The sequence below is a fragment of the Varroa destructor genome, unplaced genomic scaffold, assembly GCF_002443255.2.
Source record: "Varroa destructor unplaced genomic scaffold, Vdes_3.0 BEIS01000001.1, whole genome shotgun sequence".
Taxonomy (NCBI): Eukaryota; Metazoa; Arthropoda; class Arachnida; order Mesostigmata; family Varroidae; genus Varroa; species Varroa destructor.
The window spans coordinates 26049118-26062573 of record NW_019211454.1 but is presented as its reverse complement, the minus strand read 5'-3'; the positions used below and the strand labels follow the sequence as shown (position 1 = coordinate 26062573).

The following is a 13456-nucleotide window of genomic DNA, read 5'->3' as shown; positions in this document are numbered from 1 at the left end:
TTTTATAAACCCGGGCTGAAAACACCTAAGGCAAAGTCATCTTAGGAAAACTGGAGCCGCGTCCTAGCTGTATGGCTCTGCCTATAATACATATGATTAAATTGTCCTTGAAATAATGTCCTGATTAAACAGCAGTCCAATCTTTACACAGAAACGCAAATTTAGTGTTAATGGGTACTGACGTTGACACTGATAGGTAGGATCAGGTCTATTTGTTTCTGAAATTCTTTCTGTATGAAGAGCATTTGTCGCATGAGGTCAAATAAGTTAAGACTGTCCGGCTGGCAACACATGGGCAGTTCATATACGCGGCCACGGTCAGGTGTTTCCTCTCGTAAAAGCCTCATTTCATGTTAAGTCTGACATGGCTGCCTTATCTTATACGAGCATAAAAGGCGCATTTTTTTCCAATCTTATAGCTGGCATAACCCAAGCAGTTAAACTACGCTCTTAATTACACGCAGTTGAACTATAAGCACCCGGCTAAGGTATTTATTTAGGCTGGCCCCGACTCCGAATATATCCTTTGCCGCTCGACATACACGACTGTGCATAACGGCGTAATCATCAAATGTATCAATCGCCTAAGGTACCCATTTCTAACAGTAGGTCTGTTCAGCCAAGGGGAACCCTTTACTACTGCAAAAAGTCAAACAAAGATTATTTTTAAAGGATCTATTTTTACTGTTCCATTTTTGTGATCGCATTTGATTTGTAATGGCTTTTTGATCCTTAACCTACCCTCGACATAAAGTGCCTACCTGCCAATTTAATATGTAGTAAACGTATGCATAGTTATGCAATGTTATATTACTAACTGTACGTTGTTCTCGATATTTGACAAAATATCCCGGGCAAGATTTGGTTTGAATAGTCGCACTTCTATCTACAAGCTCAGCTAGGTTAAGCGGTTCTGTGAAATCGCCTGTTGTTCATTGGTGAAAAAGGCGCCGTGTTAAGGATCGTACAGCAATAGTGGAACTACACCAGTGTTTTTCTATGTATGTAGCTCTCTTAATTATCACCTTAAGTACCATATGCTCAACATTCTGATAAAGAAATACCAGTGTCGTTACAAAACATGGCTTTTTAATAGAATATATTGTACAGCCGGAGCCTACTTGTCTCACCGGGCACAAATCCTGAATACTCTGCTGAGGTTTGCTGACAATAATGTACAAGATACTACAATTAGCTCAGCAGGTCCAAAAAACTTTTTATTATGATTTATGCTATAAAATAGTCACATAACATTGTCCTTTTCGTTCGAAACTTCTTCCATTAAGCATTTGCAACTTATTCCATAGCGACGTAAGCTATTGTAGGAACTCGCGAAATAACGCGTATGTTTTCCGGTGAGTTTTACCGGGCTTCTTTCATTTTCGATTGCCGACAACGTAACAGACTGGTCGCGAAGGTCATCCTAAGGAATTCGGTACCCAATGATTACATCAGGTCCTACGTTCCGCTTGCACGTTCCAAACTCGTGTCCGTAGGTTCCATTACAAAAACGAACTATTTGCTCTTATGGAAGAATCGCTTCTCCATCCGGGCTTTAGGAAAATGTTCTGCTTCTAACTCTACTTATATACCCACTACTTATCCGTTACCTGTAACGGTATGGTTTTACGTCTCTTGTACAGGTGTGGTCTTTTTTTACAAATGACCTTTGACAAAATAAAGATAAACAGTAACCTAAAATAATAAGAGCCCCGGAAAAAGAAACATATTTATACTTGTTAATTAAAAACTTCACCCTAACCGATGCACTGGTCGTCCGAAAACGTTTTCAACTTTTTGTGTTTTTTAGCTTCCAATTGGTATTGCTATCTGAAAACTAACCTTGGGGCGTAGTAAGTCATGTTTGAGCAATTGGCGCTGTCATAAGAAGTAGACAAGGAAACAAATCGGCTTGCAATAGGCCACATATGTGACCACGAACAGTTAAAAATATTTTACGTACACTTTGTAAACACTCTGGTCCTATTTTCTTGTCGAACTAACCCGTAGCTATGGAAGCCATAAGTATATTAGACCCACTGTACATACAATATCTTTATCCAGTTAGCAATGTTATACAACGATGATGGGAACATTACGGCGAGTATACACAAGTTGTGTTGATAACAGAAACAGTTTTGGATTCCATTTTAGGCTGTTCAACGTCGTTAGACGTATTTGAGGAGCATATTTATTAAATATGTTAATATAACATGTACATACAATTTTTCTCTTCAACGTACCCCAAGTTCGAGAACCTCCAAATATGTGTCACACAAAAGGAAAGTTTCTCGAATCAGGTATACCGTACACTTATAAAATAAAGAACGTGCTTCGGAAAAGAATGACTGACTGTGCCATGCACAATGCTCCGTTATAACTCGAACAAATTTTATATTACTTCTTCATAAGCAGCTGAATTCAAAAGAAAAAAATACTCGAATAAGTTGCTCGCATGTACTAATAGGGGCACATTTTATTTGCTTAACGTAACTTCCACGTATTTCATGCCTTTTTTACTCAGGGCCTTAACCACCCGGAATTATTTCAGCAAGTAGTAGATAGCTCTAGTTGTAGATCTTCTGCGTTGTCGTATGGGAAACTTTCTTGCGTCTCTCTTTTCAACGCGAGCACTGGACAATGCGTGATTTTTGTTTATATTCCAAATACTGATCTCCGCCCTCCATCATAATGAGGCAACAGTTTTGGACAACAAAGGACTGGTGTAGACATGTTTGCTACGACCAACTGTCTGCTAAATCTGTCTTTAATAGCGACGAGGTAAAAGACAACAGAAACTGCTTGAATATCAGATCGGTATACGTAGGATAGCATTATATAGTGGCATCTAACTTTTGCGTAACTTAACGGTAACGGGTTATAACCGTTAGTGATACCGATTTAATACGATACGGAGCTTAGTCTATAGAAAAGATCGTAACAAAGCTATATGCTTTGTTTTATACGTTAGTGCTAATTCATGCATGGTCTGATTGCAAAACGTCGTAAAGGAGCGGGGAAAACACTATTTTACGTTCGTTTGTGTATAGCTCAGATTTTCTATTTCTATGCAAGATATATGACCCTTAGTGTATGCTCTTTGTGCACAGAAAGCATTTCCTCTTTAACTCTCTCTTTATATATATATATATATATATATATATATATATATATATATATATATATATAGAAAACATAAGATAAAATTAGATTGCAGATGAACTTAACGCTTCATAATCGAAATAAAGCTTGATTCGTAAACAGCAACCGCGCTTTCTTCAGTACTTAAAAAATAAATTTTGAAGTTTTAGGTCCAAAGCTGCCGCTAGGCATTAGCTAGCTTCGTTAGCATTAAACGAAGACTTTGTGCACCCTTAGTGGTAAATTTAGGGCGAAAGCTGTAATGTGGTCTTCAGGTAAAAGGTTAGAATATTCTGCACGGCGGCACGTGCCTCGTTTCATGTCATAAATCACCGACAAGGTTAACAATAATTGACCGCTAATATGATCTTCTAGGGTACTACACTTGGTATTGGAATCGAAATCATAATTATACCTAACATTGTGTTATAATTATTAATAAATTCAAAGGTAATGAATTAAATTTGTCTCACCAGTTCCGATCTGAAATATTCGATTTGGTTGACTCATATGCCGGGTCCTCGTTCGCCGACAGATGTTTTGTTTACCCTCTCCATTTCCCATCTGGCCATTGTTACACAAGGCAAACTTCTTTCTGTCACTGCCCATTGAGGAACACGTCGAATGCTCGGCAGCCGAAAATATGTCACTTTTTTATATGGCATCCTGAGATTTGGCAGAATAGCCGCGACCTATTCCCCGTTTTCAATGGGGTCTTTTTAAATTGCGATTGACATCACCCTGCCGCTTCAGAACGACAACAGCGCCATGCTATTCTACCTGTGCAGACCGAATTCACTTCAAACGAACCACGTAGTGGTTCGTTTGAAGTGAATACGCGCCACGATTGTCTTCATAATGGCACGACAATATAATACTATTGGTATTATTATTATTCATATGCAGATTTCGTATTCCTGACACACATTATTTTACAACATTATACATTCGCGCTTATACAACGCCTTTGCAAAGGCTGGTATAATTTCGAATGTTCTGTACAAGTCTGTGGCAATTCTTTATTCTTCGAAGAATTGGCTTTCACGATCACCTGAGACTCCTTTGAATATCGTCCTCCTTTGCCACGATCCTTTCGAGAGTAAAGCAAAACGCACAGGATAACTGGATGCAATTTATTATAAGCATCACACTGGGATCTAACCCTTTACCACAAAAATTCAACATTTGCCAGGCCCTGTCATATGCAGGTGTTTATAAAAAATGGCAATAGCATATCGTTAAATTTATAAGTCGCAGGTGGCGCAAACGTAAGAAATGGCAACCATTTATCCTAATATTCGTTGTACGTGTATGTTTACCCGGACTACGCATGAATGGTACACGCACAACTCCAAAAAACTCAGCTCAAATACTTTACTCTTTTCCTTAGATAAATGGTTACATACGGATTAGTATGTCCGAGTTCTATACAGTTAATATAGGTAATAGAGGTAATATATTAAAATTTGATACTGCGACCAGCGCAGTGCATGCGCTGTTTGATGGAGTTTGAAATAAGAAATCAGAGAACGTCCACTGGGAATCGAATCCAGAACGATATAATTCAGTCTAATGTTAGTAAACTAATTTCATATGCCAACCCTGGACCATTCTGTGAAAGCAATAATGACGAATTTAAGCAAGATCTTCTGCCTTCGTTGTTACCACTGACATTTCTACCTAATCACTGTAACGTTACCTTAAGGCAATAACACCGCTCTAACTACGTTACTTAAAAATTTTTCCGTCCGTTCGATGAGTTCTTAACGAGCCCAGGGTAGCCCGGTATAAAGCTGTCAAAAATACGCAGCCCCAGTTCACGAAGTTGACGAAGATCAAGATAGTGAATTGAGACTCTGACCAACGCTGTACTGAACGCTGACCAAATTACAATTTAAGCTTCTATCCTGATTTCGGTAGCCTGCTCGAAATGGAATTATTGCAAAATGTCTTGAAATTGTATATTTTTTTCAATACACATCACGGTATCTACTAACAGATTTTTGTACGAGTAAAAAGGCGCACCTCTTCGAATCATTTGGAAATTGTAGCTTAATTTTCGACGCTCGTCATATTTGTCGCGGGAGGACTGCGTCTGTTGCTCCACTTAATTGATACGAATTGTACGTGAATAAGCTTTCCCATAGTGGTTTAACCAATGCACGCAGGCGTTCCGAAGCCCGCGTTGGTTACAGTCATTTTCTGCGCCTTCTGTTGCTTTAATCTAGTCAAACATACAAACACACAATTGAGTTTTTAGTCTCGGATATCACCGTATATGTACGTATGTATCTCGCACTAGTTGCTTTGGCAGTGTGGGAACGTCATAAAGATTTGTCCGCTGCTCATAAGCCAATCCTACTTGTAAAGGTAGGTGATGGGTTGTCTATTCGCTTGTCCGCACGTGAGCTTCAGTATAGTTTTCACCAAAAAACCGAGTTTGGACGAGTCTGGCAATATTTGTGCTTCAGATACGGAGGAAATTGCACGCCGCCCATGTTTCCCATGGTACCATCTGTAATTTAATCTGACAAATCTCTTAAATTCGTTTTACAAACTAAAGACGCCTATATTCCACACCACGCAAATCTGTGTTCTGTATATTTAATCCGATATTAGGATATTGTGTTGTTAAGCTATACATATGCAGCCTTTGGCCTATGCTTGTGGCACAGTACTTCGATAAGGGGCATTGCCATACATATTGAGCGACGCGGATGTAGGGTCGCTAAAATTTCACGATTACGCTCGGATAGAATTTAAGTGATCACACCATAGCGACAGTAAGTTAATTCTAAAACGTCCTTTGGGCTCAAAATAGCGATATTAACTTCTACAATAAGCACGGCTGCTAATCAATATAATAGAAACCTATGTAAGAATGTAAATTAATCTAACCCACTTAAAACTTGGATAATTTTTGACGACTATGAATTCTCAAAGCGTATCTTCATTATAAGTGTAGCCCTACGACTTGAGTCGACTTGAATATGTCATAGGTGGGAAGGTGACGCAAAATTTGCGTTGCCCGAATATAAGAAAACTGTAATCACACTGCGCTCATGATTGTTAATTTAAAAATAGTTTCCAAGGCCGGTAGATTGCGATGTGACCTACTCTATACAATAGCTAAATGCCGATATTTTGAAAAAGTGAAATTTGTTTTTAACGAAACAGATCGGATATAAAATTAGGGACAATTTCGTTGTTTGCAAAAAGTTTGGTGTGCGCCAATCGCTTATGCGTACAAGAGCTAGGGGAAGGAACTTTCTGTCCATCTGTGTTGTTTATAGTGAATGTTTATATCCGGCATTATAGTTTCCATTTGTGTTTATCCTCAGGGATACGTACATCTTGAAAACACGTGGGGGCAATTTGAGCCTAGGCAAACTTCGTTTCGTGCTGAGAACCAGCTGTCTGAGATAAAGCCTAACGGGCTTAACTAGCCGATGTAAAACCCGAAAAACGTTTTTCATATCAGGAATTAATTATTCAATAGATATAAATTACATCCCGATCAACCAAAGCACGCTCATGTAAGCCCTTAGCAGTAGTCTTATCTTCTACGATGCATAAACGTGTTCCTTTCTGATGCAGCAGTTCAGACGAACTAGGTCTCACTAATAAGGCAAAAGGATTTTGGTTTCTGTGGGTTCCAAAGGACGTCTATGATTACATTATAAAATACATCGCTTAAAGTTCCTCTGGCCGATAGTACAATACGATACATGGCTGTATAACCCTACAATTGAATGGAAATTAAATTCATTTCCGATCAATATAACGATAAAATACGTACTTATATATGTCGGCGCACTGGGTGAAACGCCAGACGTGAGGCATCATTTGTAAGCGAAGTAATTAGATGCCGTGTGTGTATGTCGAAAACTGAAAGGAGCAAAGACGTCCTAGCGTAGCATAGAAGACATGGCAGGACACACTCTGTGGTGGACGAAGGCCAAAATCTATAACCTTCCTTCCGACTGAAATGTTTTTCAGTCCTTTGACACGTGTTTAAAGGGCGTACGTTGCTTGATTAGATCTGTGCTGTCTCCTGGGGGTGTTTGAATACATGTAAATAAGTAGAAAATGCTTTCGGTAAGTCGGCAAATAATTTGGGCAACCTATGAGCTCCGTTGCTCAAGCACTCTATTTACATGTTTGAATTGTTCGAAGTTCATGGTACTGTTTATATTTTAGCTAAGTTCTCTTGCGACTGAAGTGTTCCTCTATGTGAAAATGGATGAGGAGTGTCTGGCAGCGTTTGTTGAAACAGGTCTCAGATCTTGAAAGCTAAAGATCTGGACTTATAGCAGAAGTCAAACTTCAGACAGCCACATAAAGCAGATGACAATTAATTGCAGTTAGTTACGTCAGGAACTTTTTGGGCTGATGACTCCTGCTCTGACCAAAAGGTAACTTAGAGTTGGTCGCTGCGTTGTGCCACTACTGATCGCCTGAATGTATACAGATAACTGTAATCCAAGAAGACAAGTGAAACGCTGTCTTAATATCGGAGAGAAAATTTAAATATCTACGAACTCATCGAAACGACACCTCTGCTAATTTAGCTATATTTATAAGAATGATCTAGTATAACTTTCTACAATATAAAGATACGATGATAGCAGACCGCAATTCGACCGAAAAAGATAAACCCACTCAAATAATTGACAGTGCAAAACCCTCGAGGAGGCAAGGGACTACATAAAGTGATCATGATTATTATAATATACTGACTTACGGGTTAGAACGTAAGCTATTCAAAACAGAAATCCGAAAGTTGTTCTATAAGTGGATCGCTTCCAAGTGTACTTCCGCTTTTAGCCGAAGAACCCGTTCTGTTGTCTAAGCAATTGGGGAAGTCCAAAGGAAACCAAATAAATAACCTTATAAAGCAAATTAGGTTCCCTTAAAAGTTTGCAGCATTTAAAGTGGGCTGATGAAACGAAGCTACTATCTAAGCAACTTAATGTATAAAGCAAGACGCTTGTCCTAGTTTAGCGTTTTGTGTGTGTTTGTAGTGTTTGAGCCCGTAGACTCTAGACTCCCTCTGCCAGCCCCCTGTTCCGGTTTCTACCTGATATGTATTCAATTTCTGTAAAAACGCTAACTTCGTCAAATTTTTAGACGTAGATTTATTCGTTCGCTCCTCCATATGATCACTAATAGGGCTAAGCTGACCATGTACGTGTATGAATCTTATCGCTAGTTTCTTTCCTCGCTCGTCTCTCCCCAGAACATCTATTTCGGCGATTAAATATTCTTACCGAAGAATATATACGAACGGCGTCAGCATATTTCTAATAGTTCGCATCGAACCTTAACTCCGCCATCGGAGACAGGCTATCCTTATCTATTGGCTTAGGCCTAACCGGGTTGGACCTGAAAGCGAAGCAGGTCTTAGCGCCTTTCGTTTTGAGCGTGGAACGAAAGAGGCGCCTGTGTGTGAAGTGCGACGTTTATTGGGGTGTCCGGATTCGAATAGGGCCCTCCCTTTCCTAAACGTCCGTCCAACCACCTGTTAGTGAGTCGCGTTCGGTTCTTCCATGTACGTTTTGATATTGTAAATCGCCGTGCACTGTAAACGTTCAGTGTGGAGGCTTCATGCCTCCACTACGCACGATCGTGGGTCGAGTAAGCCATGACGTCATGGCCTCAGCCGGCAAACCGGCTTCAAGCCGTGTGGTTGGCTGGTGACCAATGGGATCTGAGGGCCCGCCCACGCCAGCGTTATAAAAGCCTGCCGGCTAGCGCGGACTAAGAAGCATTAGTTTGGTTGACGTTCGGTGTCCTGTGGGACTTTCTTGGCCGTCCTGTTATTGTTATTGCTGTCGTCGTTCATTTCGTTTGCATTGTCAACACATTGTTGTCGTTGGAGTTCTTAACGCGTGGCATCAAGAAGCTACACAGCGCAATTGGGAGTACTGACGGCCAAACAGCTTCAAAGTTATCAGCTCGAAAAGTGCGGGTCAGATACAACTGAACGGAGAAAGCCGCCAGAAAGGTGAGGTTCAAACTTTTCTCAAGACACGGGTGATGTTTTCAAGTTTACATAAAAAATTATTCATTTATAACGATGTATCACTAATAGGTCAATGTTTAAGTATATAGCATGCACTGTTGTGACAATGTGCGTAGTTTGATATGCCACTAACTTTCGATTACTGGTGCTATTAGCTCTAATAGTGTGTGTACAATAAAGGTTATTTTATATATATATATATATATATTTTTAGAAAAACATGCCAAGTTGGTGGTTTGAAGTACATGCCGGACATACGTGCCAACATATATATTTAATGGATACGGCGGTGCAGGGTATCAGTATAACTTGAAGAGCTATGCCTTAACTATTTTGGCAGATAATAAGCAGCCATAAATTGATGCACCCTGTTAAATTTTTAAGGGGTGCGGAGTTCGATACCCAGCTGAGACAATGATTCTTTTCTGAAACTTGCACTTTATTGATATCAACTTACACATAACCAACGTGAGTATTTGTACACCCTTCCGAACTCAGTTTTTGGAAATTAGTCTGGTATTATGGGGTACTCCGAGGGTGATGCTGCTTGGACCATACCTGGTGCAATAAGAATCTACCATATTGCACTTCTTCTAATAAATTTTTTTTTTTCATAATTTACTACGCTTTTATAAACTTCATAGTTCGTTCGATTATCGACACCGTTTTGAGTTAGAAGTTATTGGCAAGTACTTGCTGAGTATTAGATCCGACACGTAGTCATTTGCAATACATGACTGGGCTCATAGTAGGTGCGGGATCGAGCAGCATTGGGAAGTCGGTGACGGCGGTAAAAGTTTCTGCAAGGCACATGCAGGCTTGAGAGTGCCATGGATATGCAAAAATGGACTTAAACTGTCCTTACAGGCGATTAAAGGGAAGATATTGGCCGTGTCATATTTGCACGACGACGGCCGTGGAATGCAGCTATATTTAATAGACTTATATTTAGGTACTAGCCATAGATTTTCAGTTATTGCAATACATGCAGGTAGCAAAAATCGATATTGCATTTGAAAAAAAGACGTACATTAACTAAGCCAGCCCGTACTCCTATCTGTGCTTACTGCCACGTAAGCGTTTACATATACGATAATAGTGGCCTATAAATATGTATATAGTGGTTTACTCATACGATGTTTAACGAAGCAGCTATAGCGTATTTGGCTACCAAACTTACGACCATGTTAAAAGTTTCTCGGTGATGACTGAGACGGTACAAAGGCTAAGCCGGTTGAGCATAGGTCACTAATTCGAATCTGGACATTCGTGTAGAGGTGTCTTCGAAGAAAGCTTTGATGAACTGATGAGTAAGCAAAAGATGGATCAACTGTGATCAATAACATCGGAAAAACATATGCAGACTGCGTGGCTACAAGGCTGACTGTGGGCGCTTCATTGCTTCCCGTAGCTGTGTCTAAAAGATTCGACAGCTGGAATGCTTTAAGGCACTACAGGCCGAAGGTTGGCTAGAGATACCTTATTTTTCGTGCTGGGAACCAGCTGTCTGAAACAATGTCGAAAAATCAACAACTAGCGTACGTAATAGCTATTTTCCTTACTGCTTGTTTATCGGTGGTTATTCCTGGAGTTAAGGAGAATTTTTATGCAAAAATCAGCTGAAATATTGCCGCATTTTTGGAAATATGAAACAACTTGTCTCTCGGGGTTAACTGCTTTCGTTGCTTTTGCTGTTTCAAGTTATCAAAAAGCCAGTGCTTTTTATTCTACAACAAATCAATGCACGCCTTCGGTAGAACGATGTCTGTGGACAGCCCTAACACATCTCTGACAGTATGACAAAATATAAATAAGTTGTCAGTGCCAGCAGTTATCGACATATATTCAACACTGTTTTTTTTGTTTCTAAAGTTCTCAGAATTATATCGATCCTATTCATTTCAGTGACACATAGGCTTTCTGAAAGCATACAACCCAACTAAGCGGCGTTGTCTAACTGGCAGCGAATATCAGACTTGAGAAAAATCAGTTCGTTCGATAGATAATACGTGAGGCGGCGACGTCCCTTAAAAAAATTTAGATGGAATAAGGACAGGTTCGGCCTATTTGAAAAACAATATTGTATCAATAATTCCACCAAAATTTGGCAAGCAATCGGATATCGTCCTATACGGTACTAGTCAGTATAGTTTAACTGCAGTGCTGGTTACCGCTGTGACACCTGCTGATTTCCGTTGGCCTGGGTCTGTCGGGGTTTTCTAGAGGTATCACGACGCTGCGATTCTATGGCATTGCAGAAAATAGCTCATTAGATCGACTTTGTTTCTCTTTAGTTGAGGATAGAGGAGTTACTGCTACTATAAATAATAGCTTTCTCGCTGATACTAGCATGCAGAAGGATGGACCGAAAACACTCGGTCTTAATCTTGTTCTAGTGTAGGCAATTTCAATAGAAGTTGTAAATAAAATGAAAAGGTAGGTAACAAGAACAAAATGGGAAAAAATAAATTTAAATAAAAGGCGATGCAAGCGGGACGTACGACAAATTCTATGATAGAGATGTTTCTGTATTTTTTTATATTTTTCTGCTAATAGCATAGGTCGCTTTGGAATGTATCTCAATAAACCCTGTAAATAAGAACTATGCATGTAATCGGCTTTTAATTTGAAGAGCTATAATAGAAAAACAGTTTTTTTTTTAGGTTTAGGTTTAAATTTTTACACAGGATCACATCCCAGCTAGCGAGAAATGCTTCCATTATGTATATACTAATTTATGAAACTAATACAAATTAGACCATGAATATCGATCTATTCAGGATGAGGTAGGTATCAGAGTTATGAAGATGAACGACGTAATTTATTTAGAGTCAAGTTACTGCGCCACATTTTCGACGATTATTTTTACTTTTTTTTCGTTTAAGGCACAATCTAGAAAGCACAGATGTGCCATTCGTAGAGGAGAAGTACCCAGGCCCTCGACGACGCTTCTGTCGTCCCCCAACCGAAGTATCGTAATGTTAGCGAAATAAAAACTGTTTTTCCGTGTACCGTATAAGTATAACACGTATGGTCTCCGGAGTCGATGTCAATAGACGAAACGATTTTGGCATTTTCGTCTTTCAAAAGAGCTCGTAGCTGGCTTTTTAAAGGAAATACTTGCGTGCCGAAGTGTTCTGAAAAAATAGCCGATTTGCTCTCTTTGATAATTGATTGGCAGCTTTCAGTGTGTGCTTAATTGTCAATATCCAACTGCTGCAAGTTTATTTATACAAGTTTCAGATTTATAGCGACAAATAAACGGCAATTAAAGTCCGTTACAAGAAAATACTAGCATAGCGACTTCATAGCGTAGTCTTACATTGAGTGCGTTGCTTATGTCATTAGACAGAGGCAGACAAAGGAATCAGTGCCGTCCCTATTTCCTCCCTCAAAAAAACATGCCCCAATATGCCCCTCAGACGAATATAAACTTACGCCTTTTTATTAATGCTGCTCATATCGTTCGTTTCAAATTGGCGTATTTTTTCTTTTGGTAAACAGTAAGATTATTTATTCTTTTAGTAATTTACTTAGATAATTGCAATTATGAAGTTATTATAGTGCAGTTCAAACTCAAACACAGGTCACGGTAAAATCTCCTGCTCGTGTTACATACATACAGTCACGCTGCCGTTTTCTCCAGTGACACTTTCGGTTTGTTGTACACGTTCTGTAGTCGCGTGTAAATATCATAGTGTACAGCGTTGAATTAATCCTTTTAATCACAGATATTGAAAATGTGTACTGTCATATACTTGTTCCCGCAGAACACACAAAAAATTGATCTGAAGTCGCAGTGGACGCTACCTACTCGCCTCGGTCGGGGGCAACAAGCGTATCACGTTCGCCTATTACCCCCCTCAAAGTGTGTAGTCGATGTGATGTTGTTAAATAGAGAGAGTTGGCCTCTGACAACTGAGGAGACCTGATCATGATATTCGAATTGTGTTTATTCCGCGAGCATAAGCTGTCAAGCTTTGAAAATAACAATAGTTCAAGTACCATAGTACACTTTGGGCCAGTTCAACAGTCGCAGCTTCTTTTCATGCCAGCGATGTGCACTGTATCTCAAAATGCAGATCAATCGAGATAGTGGTTTGCCTAACAGATATAAAACATTTGTTATTTTCATAAACGCGTTGGTGTAGCTCTGTTTAGACAAACTTCCTCCTGTAACTACGTGTGAATATTACGCAGTATCCGATCGAAATTTGGCTATACTGAAAGCTAAAATCAAGCTTCATGTTAAAGAAGATACCACGCCACGTTGACTGCATCTTATCAAAT

General features: G+C 39.5%; 1 protein-coding gene across 10 annotated transcripts in view; it reads left to right on the top strand.

The window, feature by feature from the left end:
• The window catches only part of LOC111242848 (uncharacterized), a 164911-nt gene that overhangs the window by 132005 nt on the left and 19450 nt on the right, over positions 1–13456 (top strand). Inside the window, exon 1 of one of the 10 annotated variants that reach the window (XM_022787731.2) lies at positions 8850–9148. The exons of the other annotated variants lie outside the window; for them this stretch is intronic. The gene's annotated coding sequence lies outside the window, so the exon portion shown is untranslated. Of the gene's footprint in view, positions 1–8849; positions 9149–13456 lie in introns of those variants that run through there. 10 annotated transcript variants of the gene reach the window in all.